Here is a 20440-nt window from a genome sequence, read left to right as displayed (position 1 = left end):
TCCGCAGGGAACAGTCCTCGGGCCCCACCTCTTCATTTTGTACATAAACGACCTCTCGGAAGCAGTTCACAGCACGGCAAGACTGTTCGCAGATGACTGCATACTCTACCGAGCAATATCCAATCCCTCCGATGAAGAAGTACTACAAAAAGACTGAGATAACTTGGTCACATGGGGAAACACATGGGGGATGAAATTCAACGCATCCAAATGTATATATACTGTCATGAGGATATCCAGAAAGCTAGTACCCGGACATACCAATTACTCACTCCTCGGTCAACAACTCCAGGAAGTAAATAGCCATCAATACCTAGGAATACATATAGAAAACAACCTAAAATGGGATAAGCAGTCACAACAGGCAACTGCCAAAGGTACAAAGGCTTTAAACTTCATTAGAAGGAACTTCTATCACTGCTCTAAAACAGTGAAGGAACGTCTATACCACACACTTGTTAGACCCCACCTAGAATATGCTTCGATAGCATGGCACCCAGGCACAGTCAAGAACACCAAATTACTGGAAATGGTTCAGAGAAGAGCCGCCCGGTTCGTCACAGGGAACTACACACAGGGATCCAGTGTTACAAACATAATGACAACACTTGGCTGGATGTCTCTTGAGGAAAGGAGGCGAAATCACCGAATCATCAACTTATATAAGATTATCCATGGAGAAACTCAACTTGACTTAAATAAATATGCCACGAGAAAAATAACGAGATTAAGAAGATCCCATGATGAACTGTATGACGTCACTTCAAAGTTCATCACAACTACCCAACTGGCTAATTCCTTCTTCCCCTGAAGCAATCTCCCACTGGAATAATCTCACAGCGGATATGGTATCCTCCAAAAGCACTGACATACTTAAAGCAAAACTAAACATGCAAAACCAGCAACAAAGCAAAACAGAGTAATAATACTCCCACTCTCGTCAGCCCTGAGTTACCCTTCCTGGTGGAGGTCTTCAGGGAACGGAACTACAAGGTACAAGGTACAAGGTATTAGGTATTGGTTTCAAATATACGGGACAAGTATAAACACTCTGTAGTTTAGAACCTATTAGGCAATCTTAATGGTTCCAAATACCATGAATACGGGACAAGTATAAACCCTCTGTATTCAAGAACCCTTGTTTCTAAGACTGTTTAGATATATTCAAAATATATAGATTTAAAATTTGGTCCGGGGGAGGGGTTCCCCCCTCCCCGATCTGTACCTTCAGGACTCCGAAACACGCATAACGATTCAGTGATACGCTTGATTTTTATGATTAATTGTACACTGTAGTCAATGCAATCAATCATAAAATAATGTTCTACGATCATTGCTAACCTTTGTGTCACGGGCCCCAGGTAATCATAATTGAACCAACCATCCGTTGACGATACCATATTGAAAAAAACCCATAACTGTTAGAGTCATCCATTCGGAACGCCTTCGCAACATTTTTATTGAGAACCAGCACTTTTTTTCTACTCGCCCATTTATAGGAACAACAATATTGGGAAGAAAATTGCTTCAGAACTGCGCTGCAAATGAGGAAGGAAAATAAACACAGTCATTGTGATTTCTGACTTTTGAAGCTGCAGGTCTTTTTTGTCTGGAAAGAACTTTTTATTCATACAATTTTCCCTCAAGATGTCCAAAGTATATTGAATATCATACAGCGACAATAGTCGAATCGTCTAAACTTACGAGTAAGTATAACATTTTTATTCTTTATAAGTGTTGTCAGTTTATAAGATTCGTTTTCCAGGTTTATACATTACGGGTTTTATTTGCTTTGCGGTGCATTTAACTTATTGCTTATTCGGAAATATCAAGAACGCGCAAAATAACGATTCTGTCATCTGATTATTTTGTAAAAATTAATATATGTAATATAATAAAATAACAACAACAAAAACAAACATTCACACAAACTCGACATAACATTTTAAGCACTCTTTAAAATACAGCTACATCTGTGTTGTATTTTACTGAATTTGTAAAAAAAAAATCACAATTACCAGTTTGATTAAGTGATTCAACATTCGTTTTCTGAATTAAGAACAAAGTATTCAACAGGGGTCGCACCCAGCCCCCCCCTCCCCCGCAGCCCCTGGGGAATATGACATTGCAGCGAAGGGATGTTTGAACGCGAGAAATTACATTGATTGGATTACTTTATTTTATGAAAAATATAAACTGTAAAAACTGTGGTGTTAAAACTGACACCAACTGGTGTTAATAGAGGACCACACCCTGAGGTGTTAAAATTACACCCTAAAGATTGAACATAACACCAAAGAGTGTAAATGTAACAACCAAAGGTGTTGTAATAACACCTATAGGTGTAAAACTAACACCACCAATTTAACACCGGTGTAAAATAACTGGTGTGGTCCTCTATGTACACCAGTTAACACCACAGTTTTTGCTGTGTAGAATTGGAATGTCATAAATTTTATTCGATAAAACCCATAAGAATAAACATAGGCGGATCCAGGGGGCGCGAGGGGTCCGCCCCCCCCCCCCCCCCTCATTGGCGGAGCACAAAATGGAGAAAAAAGGGAAAGAAGGAAAAAAGGGAAAAGAGAGGAGAAAAAAGAAAAAGAGGAAATGAAATAAAAAGAGGGGAAGACTTTTAAAATGAAAATAATCTTCAAGTTTATGTCACTACATAAAATTTTCGCTCGCGCTTCGCGCTCGCAATGCCAGTTAGGTGATTCATATCTTGTTTCATAGTGGAGTGTACATATAAAGTTTGGAAGTCAATATACAAAACATATTTCACCTCGGAAATCTAGCATTCATTATTTTGTGTGATTTAAAATTGATTTGATAAAAGTACATTATGAAGGTAGGAAGATCCCCTATTACTCATTCTTTTCATGAAACAAAACATGAATAGAGCATCCCGTTTTTAGGTCTAAATCTAGATTTTTCCTCTCGCACTTCGCGCTAGCATCAATATTGTTTAGTTATATAGCTAGCCTGTTCACGATTACAAAAATTGATTGAAATTTTCCATTCTTTATGTAGAAATGTCAAAAATGTTCACCTCGCGCTTCGCACTCGCATTATTCGATTGTTGAAAAATGTAACGTCTTCATGGCTAAGTGCAAGCAGTCCTTAACAGGTACCTTTCGATCAGTTCAAAACGTACATAAAAATTTTCTGCTCGCGCTTTGCGCTAGCATAATGTATGGAAGATCCCCAATCATCTATTTTCGCAACATTTTACAACCTATTGGCCAAACAAACGAAGAACTTCAATTTGTTTTGTGGTAATAATAGAGTACTACTGAGGAGACATATAAAAAAAGACAACCAACAAAAATATGTTGTCCATGGGTGAATTAGAGGTGAAAATGTTGCGTGTCGTACGGGACATTTCTCAGTCCCGTATACGACACACAACATTTTCGCCCTTAATTCAGCCATAATCAAATATTTTTTGTTGGTAATATGTTTTCACATGACTTCCCACTACAACTTTATTATTGACTAAAAATAATTGTTCATTGCCCCTAGATAGAATAGGGGCATTCTTTTACAAAAGAAGGCGTTGCTTGGTATTTTCAACTTGTCCTGGAGATCCCACACAGTTCTCTTGTTTTTCAACAATGACATTCTAAAAATAAAAACACTGTACCAATATTCATGTGTCAGTTAAACAATAACATATTACCACCCATATTTAGTTCTTCATTTAACAAAAACAAAACTCTTCACAAATATCCCACACGTCAATCAGATGAATTCCATTTACCACTACCCCGGACCATCCTTGCAAAATAATTTTTTACCTTTGAAGGCCGTAGACTCAGGGGAACTATTAATAATAACATTAAAAAAATACAAAGCCTAAAGTCTTTCAAATATAAGTTCAATCATTTTCTTCAAGATAACCATTGAATTAACTCTTCATCACTCAAACTCTTGTATTTTTTTTTCATCAAACATGATTGAGGTCCGTTTGTGAGTGCTGGGGCTTGTTTCTGAAGACCTTTAATCTCTCTTTTTCTTATTTCCTTTTCTATCTTAATTCTATTATTTCTTTTTTTAATTTAACTGATTTATGCTCAAGTTGTTATTTTTATTTCATATGCTATTTAACTACACGCATATTTATTAGGAGGCTGCACTCCACAAGCTCCGCTTTTAGCAGCCTCCTCCATTTCCATCCTGATATGTAATAATCTTGAATATAATTTTTGTACAGGGATATTTGAGATGTGTTTTGTTATTTGTATGTCAAAATGTAAAAACAAACTGTAATTGTTGAAAATAGAAATGAATGAAATGACAATGGCCTCCAAGAACGGACAGGTTGTCATTATTTCACAATTTCAATAGGAACGGATTCTACAACATTGTAAACCTATTGGAAATGCACGTGAATCGCAATGAACAGCTGCCGGAGAGGTCTTTGTCGAAAAGTGGTGAACCGGGACAGAGGCCGGGACAGAAACCGGGACAGGATCCGGGACAGGAACCGGGACAGCTGATCGAAGCTGACCGGAGCTGACGAAAAATTGCAAATATCTTGTTTATAGATTTAGATTAGATTTCTCAATTTCCGTTCAAACAAATGATAGAATCCAAGTACAGTGTAAATACATGTTCAAAATAATACATACTCAAAATAATACATACAGTTCTATAACATTTCATGACAAATATTGAAGATAAAATCATCTGAACAAAGGGACTTGCCAAGAAAATGCAGAGCTTGTAAAAAAAGGCAAGTCCCTAAAATTAAACTTAGTTCCAATACTAATTAACATAACCTATATACAAGAAACGGATGGAAAACGAAAATGAAATACATAATCTACAAAATACCAAAGTAGAGCGAATAAGCGACAACAAAAAGTGGAAAGTAATTTGGTTAATAATTATAATGATGACTATTATAATGATAAAAAATGTAATAGAAATTATAAGAGTGGAAGGGGGGGGGCAAAGGAAAGAGAGAGAGAGAGAGAAAAGGGTGGTGCAAATAAAACTGAAAATGAAAAGAGGAACATGACAGGTGCACGGGTCATAGAGCACTGTGTAATATATAATATTAGACAAATTAATTGATAATTAAATGTTAGATGTAAATACGTTTAGTTACAGTTATATATTAGCTTGACTTGTTGGTGTGGAGTATTGAGAAATTAGCATCTTTTTAATTTTGTAAAGAGTCTTTGATTCAACGAATTCATGAAAGGCCTTTGACAATATATTCTCTACGGTTCAGTAGCGTCTGTAAGTAGTCGCGAAAATTTCCCATTGTCGCATGCACGATGGCGCGACAAGACATTCGAATCAGTGGTTCAAAGGAATTCCCTTTTCATCTGAGCGATCCCTGATAATGCAGTGGCCGTTTTGAAATACTTCGTTCTTTGAGTGAGCATAATGCCTGAGTGTGAAAGTGTCTTTTCTCCGAATAATGATGGTTTCAAAAATATAGGCCTATACGAAGTTGGTATAAGATTGTTCGTAATTGGTAAGCATAAGAAAATGTCGAACTCGGTCCAAAGTGGAGACTCCGCGTATATAGGCTAGTCCGCAGTCGATCGCTCAACGAGGCTACCTTTTCGCATGAAAACCGCTTGTTGGAGGACGCCCCGACGTGTCAACAGGTGATAGGTAAGGTGGTAATCTGTATAGGCCTATATCGTACTGCTTTGTGTCTTCCCACTTTTAAAAATCATTGTAAAATTCATACAAAATTGACTTAAATTGAACTGTATAAAAATCAATCCTTTTTCGAGAGTTGATCAATGTAGCAGCATCCTTCTCGCTACTGCAAAATGCAAGTTATTTATTTAATCATCTAAAAAAAAGAAATGTAATGTCGGGAGTGATTTATCTCATGTGTTATTGGAAAACACTTATCACGGAATCGTGATAATCCCTATTCACCCTTAGTGCATTAAATATTGTACACCCCGTCAATAATGTTGGTTTCCAGCAATACACTAGGTGCTTTATTTATTTATTCATTTATTTATCTATTTATTTATTTATTTATCTATTTATTTATTTATTTTCATTTATTCACTATTTATTTAATTATTTATTTATTCATTCATTAATTCATTTATTTATTTATTCATTCATTTCTTTATTTATTTTCATTTATTCACTATTTATTTATTTATTTATTCATTCATACATTCATTCATTATCTATCAATTTATTCATTCATCTATTTAATAAATGATTTATTTATTCATTAAAAGAAAAAAAACATAAAAACCTTGGCTAATTGCCTATTGCCCTAAAACTTGATTCTTGATGGACATTCATTAGTTTTGCTGGTGTAATCCAAACTGGATAACGGAGTTGAATATGAAACACTATTTCTTTATGCGTTGCACCAAGGATAGCGACATGGCATTTTGATGGGGGGGGGGGTAGCAAGACAGCTTCAAGAAAAATGGCATCATTTTCCCCTTGATGTGTAATAAATAACATAGTAATATAGAGATACATTTATATTATAACTGTGATATATATTTAGTTATACTGTTCTGTCTTATTTCTCGCCTTCCTTCCCCTTTTTAAAAATTTGTCTAGGTCTACCCTTTTCACTTTTTGAATTATCATTTGGGCAGTCGCCCGGCCCCTCTCCTTTGTTGCGCCACTCCCGGGGTTTGCGCCGCAATGCATGTTTGTTTATTGTTTATTCAATAAGGGTAGCCCATTCTACATCAGTTGATCTCCCATGGGGGCCCCTAGACACAAGAATACAATAACAGGGGCCCGTTGCAGAAAGAGTTGCGTTTAAACGCTAGTCAAAAAATCAATCGCAAGTCCCAAAATGCGAGCTGTTGATTGGTTGAAAATTAAGTTGCGCTTGATTTTTAGAGTTGCGATTGATTGCAACTCTTTCTGCAACGGGCCCCTGATCATATTTACTGAGAAATACATTGAAAATAGCATAACATATATATGCAAACAAGTGCACTGTAAAAACTGTGGTGTTAAAACTGACACCAATTGGTGTTTGTAGAGGACCACGCCCTGAGGTGTTGAAATAACACCCTAGAGATGGAACATACCACCAAAGAGTGTAAATGTAACAACCATAGGTGTTGTAATAACACCTATAGGTGTAAAACTAACACCACCAATTTAACACCGGTGCAGAATAACTGGTGTGGTCCTCTATGTACACCGGTTAACACCACATTTTTTGCTGTGTAATATATTTGTGGATAGTGGCGGGATCAGGATTTTTAAAATGGGGAAGAGGAAAGGGGGGAGGGGGGGGCACAGAGGCGCATTTACTAAAACTTGTTTTTGTCAGTTTTCAAAATTCTGGGGGGCAACGTATACGCTCCTGATTGTGTGGGGGCAAATGCCCTCATGCCTCCTGTTAGTACACTGTAAAAACTGTGGTGTTAAAACTGACACCAATTGGTGTTTGTAGAGGACCACACCCTGAGGTGTTAAAATAACACCCTAGAGATGGAACATACCACCAAAGAGTGTAAATGTAACAACCATAGGTGTTGTAATAACACCTATAGGTGTAAAACTTACACCACCAATTTAACACCGGTGTAAAATAACTGGTGTGGTCCTCTATCTACACCGGTTAACACCACAGTTTTTGCTGCATAATATAGTTGTGGATAGTGGCGGCGGGATCAGGAATTTTTTTTAAATGGAGAAGAGGAAAGTGGAGGAGGGGGGCACAGATGTGCATTTACTAAAACTTGTTTTTGTCAGTTTTCAAAATTCTGCATGGGGCAACGTATACGCTCCTGATTGTGTGGGGGCAAATGCCCTCATGCCTCCTGTTAGTACACTGTAAAAACTGTGGTGTTAAAACTGACACCGATTGGTGTTAATAGAGGACCACACCCTGAGGTGTAAAAATTACATCCTAAAGATTGAACATAACACCAAAGAGTGTAAATGTAACAACCAAAGGTGTTGTAATAACACCTATAGGTGTAAAACTACCACCACCAATTTAACACCGGTGTAAAATAACTTGTGGTCCTCTATCTACACCGGTTAACACCACAGTTTTTGCTGTACGTGTACCACCACTTGTTGTAGATTTGAATTGTTTAATCTTTTTATGAGTATATTCCCATCTTTATTCAGGTTCAACGAATGTGATTCGCCTTGTAATCTATTTTATTACCTAAAAAAATCATTCGTTTCATTTCATTTATTTATTTATTTCACCACGGCTAAAAGCCCGTTCAGGGTAGCTCTTTTCCAAAGGGGCCGTGATACAATATTCAATACACACACAAAAAAAAATGATCATAGTTTTTTTTTTAAAGAAAACAAAGCAATTCAAATCAATAATATCGCACGAAGACAAACAAATGAAGAGTATATGTGCGAGTGAGGATTTATTGATATGATTGATTTGATATCACTTTATTGAGATCACAATAAAGGAAAGAAATTTACAAAGTCAATACAAAACATAATAAAAAAAATTAAGATAGGCCTAGGTCATGACGCATAACTGTCGATGCAATGCAGTATAGTGTAAAACTTAATATACAGTTTCGATGCAACAGGTTCATAACATAGACATATAACATATTGGAATGTGAAATAATAACAGACAACGTTGGGGTAGATATTAGAGAAAGAAAAGAAAAAGAGTTATTCATACATGCACCAAGTTTACAAATATTAGGTTGGGCCAAATCTCCAAAGCGTAAGCAAATATCCTGAATAATTCCAAACATAATCATGATGATACTAAATCTGATAGGCCTACCATTGAAATAAAAAATTATGGTTAATCTTGCAATTAAGTACTAAAAATATAAAGCAGCATTATTATTTAAACACCCCCACTATGGGCGCGTCGTGGTCTAATGGTTCTGACTCTCGCCTTTCAAACAGAGGGTCGTGGGTTCGAATCCTAGCCATGGCGGGTTTTCCTTCAGCAAGAAATTTATCCACACTGTGCTGTACTCGACCCAGGTGAAGTAAATGGGTACCCGGCAGGATTAATTCCTTGAATGCACTAAGCGCCTTTAGCAGCTGGAGTAATATATGCACCACTGAATAGGCAACTAGATAGATCGGCGCCTCATAAATGCTATATATTATGAAATCAATATATAAATCTTGATTCACACGAATGGCTTCAGATACCAGTGTTATGAATAGATGAAAGAACATTTTTCATTTCACATCAGGAATTAGTGTAACTCATACTAAAAATGAAAATAAAGTAAATACATATATCATGGTACTAAACTCATGCATGCTATTGAAGGTGAGCACTTTGCGAATGACTGAAGTGTCATCGAAATAGACAGTATACAGTGTACGTGTATAATCACATCATACAGATTAAAGCCCACTGACATTTGTAAAATCCGAATATTATTAGACCTAATGGAAATATGTATTAGCAACAGTAGTAGTACATAGTGGTGGTGGTGGTATTGAGTAGGAGAAGGTAGTAGTAGAAGTTATAGTAGTAGTAGTAGTAGTAGTAGTAATGGTAGTAGTAATAGTAGTAGTAATAGAAGAAGTAGTAGTAGTAATAGTATAGTAGTAGTAATGTTGTATTAATAGAAGTAGTAGAGGAAGTTGTAGTAGCAGCAGTTTCTGTTCTGTTGAGATACATATATTTTCAGTATACGATGTGCACAGAGCCTACATAATTATGATGGTCTCTAAAAAAAATCAGCCCCAAAATAAGAACTAAAAATAATATGCGACTATACTTGACGGCAAATCCCCGTGATTGAAGTAGAGCAATTGGCGAATGAGTGAAGTATCATCGAAGCTAAAAGCATACATTGTACCTGCATAATCACATAATAGTACAGAAGCAAACTGACATCCGAATACTGTAGACCTAAATGGAAATGCAATGATAATCATAATCATATATAGTAATCATATGCAACTATACTTGACGGGGCAAAACACTGTTTAACATTTTTATGAACTTCCCAGTTATTGTTTAACATGAATCAACTATGTTTAATACATTACAGATTGGATGTTATAAATCGCTATAGTAGTAGTGGTAGTAGTAATAGTAGCATGTATTATTATTGATATTTTTTATTTTTATCATAATTTTACTATTATTATTAGTAGTAGTAGTAGTCGTAGTAGTAGTCTGGAGTAGTAGTAAGTATTATTATTATTATTAATTATTATCATTATTATCATTATTATTAGTAGTAGTAGTAGTGGTAGTAGTGGTAGTAGTCGTATTAGGAGTAGTAGAAGTAGTAGTAGTAGTAGTAGTAGTTGTTGTTGTTGTTTAACGTTTATTGAAACAAATATGTTTAATTCATTACAGATTGAATGTTAAATATCAATGTTGTTGTATAATAATTTTAAATTTATATATATACGTTTTCATAAAGTAAACAATGGTGTATAGAAACTTAAACAGCGTTTTTACTGTCTGTGTACTTATCTATCGAAGGTTGAAATAACTTGGAGCCATTCTGCTATATTATAAACAATGAACGTTGACCGAGTAAAAATAACAATTTTGGACCCGTTATTGTTCTCTCTGTCATCAACGTCACGCCTCTGAAAGAATCCTTCGTTCCGCAACCCAGAGCAGGGTTGCAATGGATTGCAAATCTGCAAAGAACGGTCCTGATTGGACGTCGCTCGGTCATTGGAACCAAATCCGCATGCGTCAGTGAATTTGATTGGCCGGTAGAAATAAGGGATTGTTTGCGAACTTGTGTGTTACGGGGCTCCGAGCATGATCAGCCTCTTCCTACATCACCTAAATGAATAGCTGTGTATATCAATTTTTGAATCATTTTTATTCTCCTGGTCCTCCTTATAGTGTGGTGTGTTTGAATCTGTTTCAATAATGGAGATTACACTCACGGATATGCCCATTATTTTCGTTTTCATTTCATCTTCTGGAGTTACTACTTAAATAATATAATATGCTGCATCGCTTTTGCTTATTCCTTGGAAGAGGCGACACTATGAATAGCATGTAATACCTAGAAGATTAAAAGAATAATACCAATGAGGAATTATTAATATCTCCTTGGTAATTCTCCTCGTGCAATTACTCGTTATAAGCTTCTATTAATAGGATTACCCAGCAGACTTTTGCGATTTGCCATTTGTTTTGTATCCAACTTCAAGGATTTATAGATCATTCAGGTAAGTTGCATGTTGGAATGTCCTTTCTTAGTTTTCAAATCTGTGAAGTTTTAATTGGAGTCCATTTATTCTTCATTCTGAGTAATTGAAAATATTGTACTTTATCGTTATTTCGTCGTCTATCCGGCGCAACGTAATACTATCACCACTTCTAATTCAATGTTAGCATTAACCATGACACAGGGTTATCATATTGTAAGTCGGTATTATAATAATCATACACTCTTTTTATCCAGGGGGCGTCACTTTAAGGGTAGGGGCGCCCATGATTTTTCAAGAAACGAAATGGGGAATAGTAAAATAAGGGGGATAGCTTTAAATCATCATGGTCATGTAATTAGAAGATGTCACAACTAGATAATTTTTGCCCAGGAACGTATTTTCGTTTGGGGGGCAAAACCAAAAAGGGCAGAATTATATGTCAAAATTGGCATTTTATAGTGCAATCGGATATATTTCACCTTCAGATTATCATCTGCGTGAAGTAGATGTGTGTTTTGTATTAATTAAGTTGAGCAAAGCCCCTAAAAATTCCAATCTGAGGTTGTAAAACTCGTCCATGGCCTCTTACAGCGCTAATATCTGTTAAGTTCGGACTGGGGTAATTTGTGCCAGCCGACATGGGGGGGGGGCAAGTTGAGCCATGGTAATTCTTATGGTAATTCATAATAATAAAAAAAAACTTAAAAAGCCATTGGTATGCAGGCAGAACGGAGCAAATTTCACATGGCAATTCTTTTACTTTTGGAGGATGTTAGTATTTATAGAGAATTAACAAGTGAAAAGACTTTCAATAAAAAATGGACATGCCGGTTCTTCCCGCATACATTTGTACATAGTTTTTGTGGCTCAACTTACCCAAGGAAGGTGGCACAACTTACCCCACAGATGGGGCAAGTTGAGCCATTTGACATCGTTTTGTTCAAAGGTCACAATGACTTTTCAGTGTGGGGGTAGAAAATTATTTAAAGGTGAAAAATATTTCTCAAGAATCAAATTCAAAGGCAAAATACTTAATACAACAATATTATTAGTCAAATCAATTCCAACATGCAAAATGCAAAAAGTGTCACAACTTACCCCACCTTCCCCTAATACTTTTTAAAAACTACTGTTTAGTGGCTTTGAATGCCATTCGTTAACGGAAAATGAATATTTTTGTATACGCTTGAATTAAATTTCCTTTCAATAGCCACAGTAATACTCGCAGTTGAATATCTAGGTAAACAGATATTCACTGATTTTCTCCCTATTGTTCAGCAGCAAAAAATGGAACAGAAAGTCAACATAACCTAGTTTTGGGGGTAATGATCATATTTTCATGAAAAGGACTACTCGCTCTGTGATTCATCGTAGAACTTGTCGCCGTCATAGAGATTAAAAAACGAACTTAAAAAAAAGAGTTAAGTAGAAGACCACGCAGTGAAAAACTGTATCATAAACATTGGTAAATCATGTAGTAAACTTGCAAGTGCGCTTCAGGTGTGAAAAGAGAGAAATTGATCATTGTTGGTTGAATTTTATTTTCCCCCATTCTAATTTAAACAATACTTGATTAGTTCATCTAGAATACCCAGGCGATACAAAACACTGTTACACTAAAAAAAACCGTGATTTTACAGAAAAAAGAGTATTTTGCAGAAAGCAATAACAGAATTATTCTGTAAATTCGTAAAACATGATTTTTTTTTTTGCAATTTAACACAACAGGTCTGTTTAAAAAGGGGAAAAGGGTGTTTTATTTAAGGAAATTTGTAAGATTACATACACCAAATACCAATTTCCTGTAAGATTACAGGTGTTCTCGAGACTCTGCTGCAGGAAGGATAAATTTTCTCACAGTGTACTATGTATACTTGTTTGGGCGAAAATTAAAATTAAATTAAATTGGGCGAAAATACAATGGCTTTCTGGAGCCTCGAGTTGTAGTTGATTATGTGAACTATGTGTATAACGGACCCTGATCACGTCCATATATTTGAGCTTTTGATAGAAGAGGGTTTTTTTAATTTAAACAGCAATGTTCAATTTCTAACATGTATTGCTTAATGAATACGGCTGCTTAATAGTTTGAACATGATTTTGTTTCAGCTTTCTTTAAACTCTTAATAGTTTCTTGACATTTGCTCTGACGACAATTTCTCTAAATTCCACACACTAATCAAATGACCAACTTCAACCCTGGTTTAACACTAGACCGTATTATATAGGTTTCATGATAATTTGCTCTGGCGACAATTTCTCCGCTCTAAATTCCACACACTAATCAAATGACCAACTTTAACCCTGGTTTAACACTACACCTGTACACCGTACCCTAAAACTAGCCCCCAAACCAATCATAAAACACTATTGCAACCCTATACACCTTAGTCGAAATTAAGCACGGTTAATTGTCACGGGAGCTAATGTCGTGTCAGCTGTATAGGACCTGTATTGTTCTGCAGTGTTGTATAAAAATGCGCATCTTAGTAAGGAATATGCCTTCCTCAGGGATACATTTTATCACCCTTGCTCTTCAGAGTAATCAATCGGCTTAATACTGACCGCGTATATTGGTTAAGAAGCCCGAAAGTACATATAGGCAACGCGTCTTTTAATGATATTCTTTTAGTATACAAACAGTCTCGTTACGATTCCACAAAGTTAAGACATTGTTTGGTTTTTTTTCGATTTGTACTTGAAGTACCACTATACTTATGTGTTGTAACATGAATTGATTATTTAAAGATGAGTTTATATGGACATTCCCGTGTCTGCATGCCATATTTATTCACCTTTATAAATATATAGTGATGTCTGTGCACCCACATTAACGTGATAAATTCAACTGAATACCGAAAAGCACTTTTGAGCAAGCGCTATGTTCATGCCTATAACAACAAACTGATTCTGTCTCACTCTAAAAACAAATCAGTCAAAAATAACTTTAGGGTCAGCTGGGAGCAACTGGTAATCTAGTCATATTTGACTATTTTCTAGTCATATTTTACTAGAACGGAGTTATTTCTGACTAGAATATATGTCAGAAATTCGAATATCAGTGATTGCCATATCAGTTGCACCTAGCTGACTACTACTCTAGTCAATTTGACTGATTTGTTTTAAGAGTACATCTCTGCTTAATTCTGATAAAGAGTATATATATAGCTGTGATTATGACTGTTAGCAAAAACTAATTATGTTATATTGAATTATCTCTGCTTCACCCTGATCAAGAGTATACATATATATATATATATATATATATATATATATATATATATATTTATAGTTGTATTCGGGTAGCTTAGTATTGTTGCTTTGGTTAGCACACGTTTAATAATACTTGCAATTAATCTCCTCATGTGCATTATCAACACAATAATTGAACTTCTTCCAGGAGTCTATTTCCTTATCTCTACTTTCCCCTTTTTTGTGCTCGATTAAATAACTACTTGACTCACATTTTAGTGACCATTGATAAATGTCTTTTATTGTATAATGAGTTTTAATTCTTAAGGTTGCCTCTTATTCTCTTTCCAGTTTCCACCTCTTGCTTTCCCTTTTCTTTTGTCTTATCCCAATTTCTTTCCCTTATCTCATCCTTTTCCTCTCCTCTCTCCTCTTTCTTCCTAATCTTTCACTCCCCCTATTCTTCACTGGTGACATCTTGTAGTAATTATGTTATGGCTTTTGGCATTTACTTATGATACATTTCTTTTTTCATCTGTATGGATCTGCACAGTATCTAAATAGTTATTTATAATGTTCACTTTACATTTTTAATGTTTCTATTTGTACATGCATGTTAACAGTCACACATTTCAGTCTTTGACTGCTCGTGATTGTATTTTGATAGTTTTTATTGCAATAAAATCCAATACGTAAAGCCCTCTCACTATATACCTAGCTCTTGATCGAGGCGATGGCTACCCGCATTAATCATCAAGAACCGCACTTGTTCGAGAAACAATATTCTCATCATGATATCAATTGTGTATCAAGGACGACGTGTATACGAGAGACAAGTTCAGTCCCTTTTTGAGGGTGAAAATATGACATCCCAAGTGAATAAAATAAAGATGAATATATAAATAAATAAATAAATAAATGAATGAATAAATAAATGATCAAATAGATAGAATAAATGGATAGATAGATAGACAAATGCATACATACATACATACACCCTTACATACATACACATAATTACATAAGTCAATCAATCAATACATGAATTAATTGATTATTTAATAAATGAATGAATTAATGAATGAATGAACGAACGAACGAACAAATGAATGAATGAATGAATGAATGAATGCATGTATGAATTGGTAAAATAAATAAATGATGAGGTCGATCGCTAGTCCTGCCGTGAGGGCCTATAGGCCTTTACTTTGTCAAACATCATTAAGTCAATAAAATGTTTTTATCTATACATGATCTCTCGAATCACAAATTTTATATTAGCAATTTATAGAATTTGCATGTACACGAAATATCAAGGAACCAACCTCAAACGTTGTCAAAAATGTAATTAACTTATAAATGTCGCAATTGTTTTAAAGGCTAAGTTCATCCAAAATTCAAGTTGGTTCAAATAATGAACAGTATCTTGCTGTTCCAGACCAGGCCCGGACTAAATCGTAACATTTTAGTTCATGAATGGCGTAGGCTATTTGGTGCTTTTTTTACCAGCACAAGACCAGCACCATCGTAGCACGGCTCTGCTACAGTTACTGAACCCTTACGGTGCGGACTATTTTAGTGCTGGCCTGGTGCTGACCAAAAACTAATGAGAACTGAACTGAAAACGGTGGCAAAGTCCAATATTTTCTCGCAAAGAATAAGGCATTTCACCAAACGAGCCCTCACCGATTAAGATTTCTCGTCGACAATACAAACTATTTACTGGATCATTTCCTTTTCAAATTCTATACTAAACTTCGGACTGATCGTTAACTTGATTCGGATTCATGCGCAAGCTCAGTCATGCAGTTTTGGAGCCAAAATGCAAATGTCTTTGTGTGATTTTACTAAATTTTCAGCATTAATCATGGGCGTACGCAGAGCCCTGTCTTACAAAGAGTTATGATTGATCCAATCAGTCGTCACTCCTTGGAAATCCATCGGTGCCATAATTTTTTTCTACAGGAAATTTGCACAATGTCCATTGTAAACAAAAAGAAGCACAGGCATAGTGAATTTTCAAGGCAACAATGAATGCTTGAATATACATCATAGTTAGAAAATATTTTGAACAAACATGCATAACAGATATTGACGTTGCTGGCCGTCCACACTTGTGATTGATCGGATCAATCGCAATTCTTTGTAAGATGGGGCCCAGGTCATGGTTCTGGAAATCGGAGGTGCTGCTTGGGGTGCTACCTGTGTTATTCTCCATAGCCAGCACCTTCTGTAAATCTGGTAGGTAGGTATGATAATAGCAAAGTGTGAAACCCGTTTTAATTACTTTTTTCCTTTTTTTTTTACTTTTCACATATCTACCAGCAAGTGCAGAACAAAAATCGTTCCCAGGGCCTAGATCAAGTTTGTCATATGAGGCGCTTTTTCATTTTTAAAAAGTGAAATCGAAGGATTGCGCGAAAATCTTCAGTTAAGATAAATTGTAAGTTTTCAAAATACCTGGCAGAGGGCAACTGCCCCCCCCCCCCATGCCAGACGTACGGCCATGACATCAAGGGGTTTTCTTTTACATAAGCAATTTTTTCTATCAATTATCCTAAGCGATTTGAAAGCTTATGTTTACAGTCACACCAATGAGACCGACTCCAAACCGACCGATGGTACGTCATTGGAAATAACGTAATAGCTTCGATCGGTCTGGAGTCGGTTCGTTGGTGCGACTGTAACCGAAACCGACTCCAAACCAAATGATGATATGCCATTCGAAATAATGTATTAGCTTAGGTCGGTCTGGAGTCGGTTTCGTTGGTGTGACTGTAACCGAAACCGACTCCAAACCAACTGATGATATGCCATTCGAAATAATTGATTAGCTTTGACCGATCTGGAATCGGTTTCGTTGGTGTGACTGTAACTGAAACCGACTCCAAACAAACTAATGATATGCCTTTCGAAATAATGTATTAGCTTAGGTCGGTCTGGAGTCGGTTTCGTTGGTGCGAATGTAACCGAAACCGACTCCAAACCAACTGGTGATGTGCCATTCGAAATATTGTATTAGCTTTGACCGATATGGAGTCGGTTTCGTTGAAACGAATGTAACCGAAACCGACTCCAAACCAACTGATGATATGCCATTCGAAATAATTGATTAGCTTTGACCGATCTGGAGTCGGTTTCGTTGGTGCGAATGTAACCAAAATCGACTCCAAACCAACTGATGATGTGCCATTCGAAATAATGTATTAGCTTAGGTCGGTCTGGAGTCGGTTTCGTTGGTGCGACTGTAACCGAAACCGTCTCCAAACCAACTGATGATATGCCATTCGAAATAATGTATTAGCTTAGGTTGGTCTGGAGTCGGTGTCGTTGGTGCGAATGTAACCGAAATCGACTCCAAACCACTGATGATGTGCCATTCGAAATATTGTATTAGCTTTGACCGATCTGGAGTCGGTTTCGTTGGTGTGACAGTAACCGAAACCGACTCTAAACCGACCGATGGTACGTCATTGGAAATAACGCAATAGCTTCGATCGGTCTGAAGTCGGTTTCGTTGTTGTGTCTGTAACCGAAACCGATTCCAAAACCGACCGATGATAATTGAAATAATGTATCAGCTTTGATCGGTTCGGAGTCGGTTTCGTTGGTGTGACTGTAACCGAAACCGACTCCAAACCAAATGATGATATGCCATTCGAAATAATGTATTAGCTTAGGTCGGACTGGAGTTGCTTTCGTTGGTGCGAATGTAACCGAACCCGACTCCAAACCGACCGGTGGTAATTGAAATACCAGTAATGTTACATGTACTAGCTTTGATCGCTTGATGCGTGACTGGCATTACTAATCCGTGCTCTTCTTTGACTGCCAATCACGTCACGTAGTAATTGAAAACATAAATAGCTCATTCACGACAATGCTCTATCATAGTGAAGGAATGTGGAAATGATAAATGTTTATTTGAGTCCCCTTTGTGTGAATTTTGCAACAAATTCCCTGAAACATCGGATCATATATTTTGTGATTGTGAAAAGGTTTCACCCCTGTGGCAAGATTTGTTAACTATTTTAATAAATGGAATTTTGAATTATAATTTTTGTCATCTGTACATGTATCATTGTATGCATCCTGTTTACTGTGTACAAATTAAGCATACCAATGCTTCAATTCATCAAAGTTGTGTAAAGTATCACGTCTGTGCCATTGTATAAAACTTTCCACTTTTTGAAAATTATCATTATTTTTATATTTTTTCTATTGATATTGTATTTACTTGTAAATAGTTTAATTATGTTTGATTTGTTATTTTTGTTTATACTTGGTCTGTGTTGACCCAATAAAGCATATACATAATAAAAAACAGTTTATTTGAGTTATTCTAATGTAGGCCTAAAAGAAAATCATTTTCATAATTCTGTTGGAGCCAGTTTCGTTTTTCTAATGGACTCCCAGTGAATATTTAGACTTGGACATCCGTGTTTAGATTTAAAATCTATGTACATAAGCCTTTCATACTGATTCAACAGCATTTTAACAGTGCTGTTCATGAAGTGTATCTAATGTTTAGTTTACCGTTTATCCACTCTCGATGTTTTGTTGTTAGTAGTTTACGATGTACATTTTTTTTTTCGATTTGTTTCCCCTCCACAGGGATTTTATTATTATTCAAACATAACAAGTTATCTTTTCAATGACAAATCAAATTAATAACAACGAAATACAGTACAACAGTAATTGCAACAAATATATAAATTGAACTGTCAGGTACATCCTTACATGGTATTTCCATGTTAAACGACATTTGTTTAAGCACCATTGTAAAGCATTTTTTTTTCAAAACTGATCAGACCAACACTGCAGTATAAAATACGTTTAACAAAATAGATAGTTAAATAAATAAATAAGTTAATAAAGTGTGTATTATAGGAGCGCCTGAGTACCTATCAAGGTGGATACGTGCGCTATAAAAATCCTATATTATTGTTATTATCATTATTATTAGTAGTAATATTGTCATTATTATCATTATAATTATTTGCTACAATCAATATATGTAATACCTTTATAACCACCATACACAACACTTTCAATAAATTTCGTTTTTAACGTGTTCTCATCTAAATAAACTTAATTCATACTCTGTAAGTGCAATATGCATAATTCAATAATTAGCCGTTATGATTAATTTCACTATTTCACTTCAGGGCCATCTGAATGATTTTTTTTGTTTTCAATTCAATTCTTTTCTTTCATTTCCATTCAAAACATAATAGAAAGTAATATAAAGCGATACAAATCAGTACAATTTTACAGAAGGGCATTCTTACTTCGTAAAACAGACAAAAAGAAAACAGTATAATATAGAGAATATATGGAAATTTTTACATAGGGGTGTTGTGTTTTGTTCAGACAAAAAAATGACAAGCATGACAAAAAGTGCTGTTTCTTCCTAATCTGTTATTTGGAAGCAATATCCTCCCTTTTTTTTTTTGGGGGGGGGGGCTTTTCAACCTAATATCCAGGGGTGGGTATAGGTAAATAACGCCCCCTGAAATAAAATCTTGGGGTGTTTCAGCACCCCTCAGTTCCCCATCTTCCAGAGTCATGTTTCACTTTAAATCATTTTTTATTTACTTTTTTATGGCAAAAAGAAGCTGCAGAAAACCGCCTACCAAAAAAAGAGAGCCAATGGAGTAAATTAGAGAGTCAAAAGGGGCCTAAACTTTCGATCCTAGCAGAATCTTCGTCGGAGGCAAAATGGCAAACATACACAGCAAAAGCTGTGGTGTTAACCGGTGTACATAGAGGACCACACCAGTTATTTTACTCCGGTGTTAAATTGGTGGTGTTAGTTTTACACCTATAGGTGTTATTACAACACCTTTTGTTGTTACATTTACACTCTGGTGTTACGTTTAATCTCTAGGGTGTAATTTCAACACCTCAAGGTGTGGTCCTCTATTAACACCAATTGGTGTCAGTTTTAACACCGCAGTTTTTACAGTGTATAAAGTGGAACAATCACTCTGTTTTTAATCTCTGTTTCTATTGTCGAGGAATTAAAACCGAAATGAATAAATTGAATTGAAATGAATTCTTGCACTGCAAAAACTCCGTTGTTGATTTAACACCAGCCCGGAATCTATATCATGTCCACACCAGA

At 35.8% G+C, this 20440-nt stretch overlaps 1 protein-coding gene across 4 annotated transcripts in view; it reads left to right on the top strand.

Annotated features, from left to right (window-relative positions):
- The first annotated feature begins 1519 nt into the window (after positions 1-1519).
- The window catches only part of LOC121405868 (amino acid transporter AVT1F-like), a 39125-nt gene continuing 20204 nt past the window's right edge, over positions 1520-20440 (top strand). The window contains exon 1 of one of the 4 annotated variants that reach the window (XM_041596842.1): positions 1520-1706. The gene's annotated coding sequence lies outside the window, so the exon portion shown is untranslated. Of the gene's footprint in view, positions 1707-5312; positions 5635-10769; positions 11140-20440 lie in introns of those variants that run through there. The other 3 variants (XM_041596841.1, XM_041596843.1, XM_041596840.1) reach the window with 3 other exon arrangements.

Source organism: Lytechinus variegatus, chromosome 19 (genome assembly GCF_018143015.1).
Source record: "Lytechinus variegatus isolate NC3 chromosome 19, Lvar_3.0, whole genome shotgun sequence".
Taxonomy (NCBI): domain Eukaryota; kingdom Metazoa; phylum Echinodermata; class Echinoidea; order Temnopleuroida; family Toxopneustidae; genus Lytechinus; species Lytechinus variegatus.
This window is presented reverse-complemented; position numbering and strand designations above follow the sequence as displayed.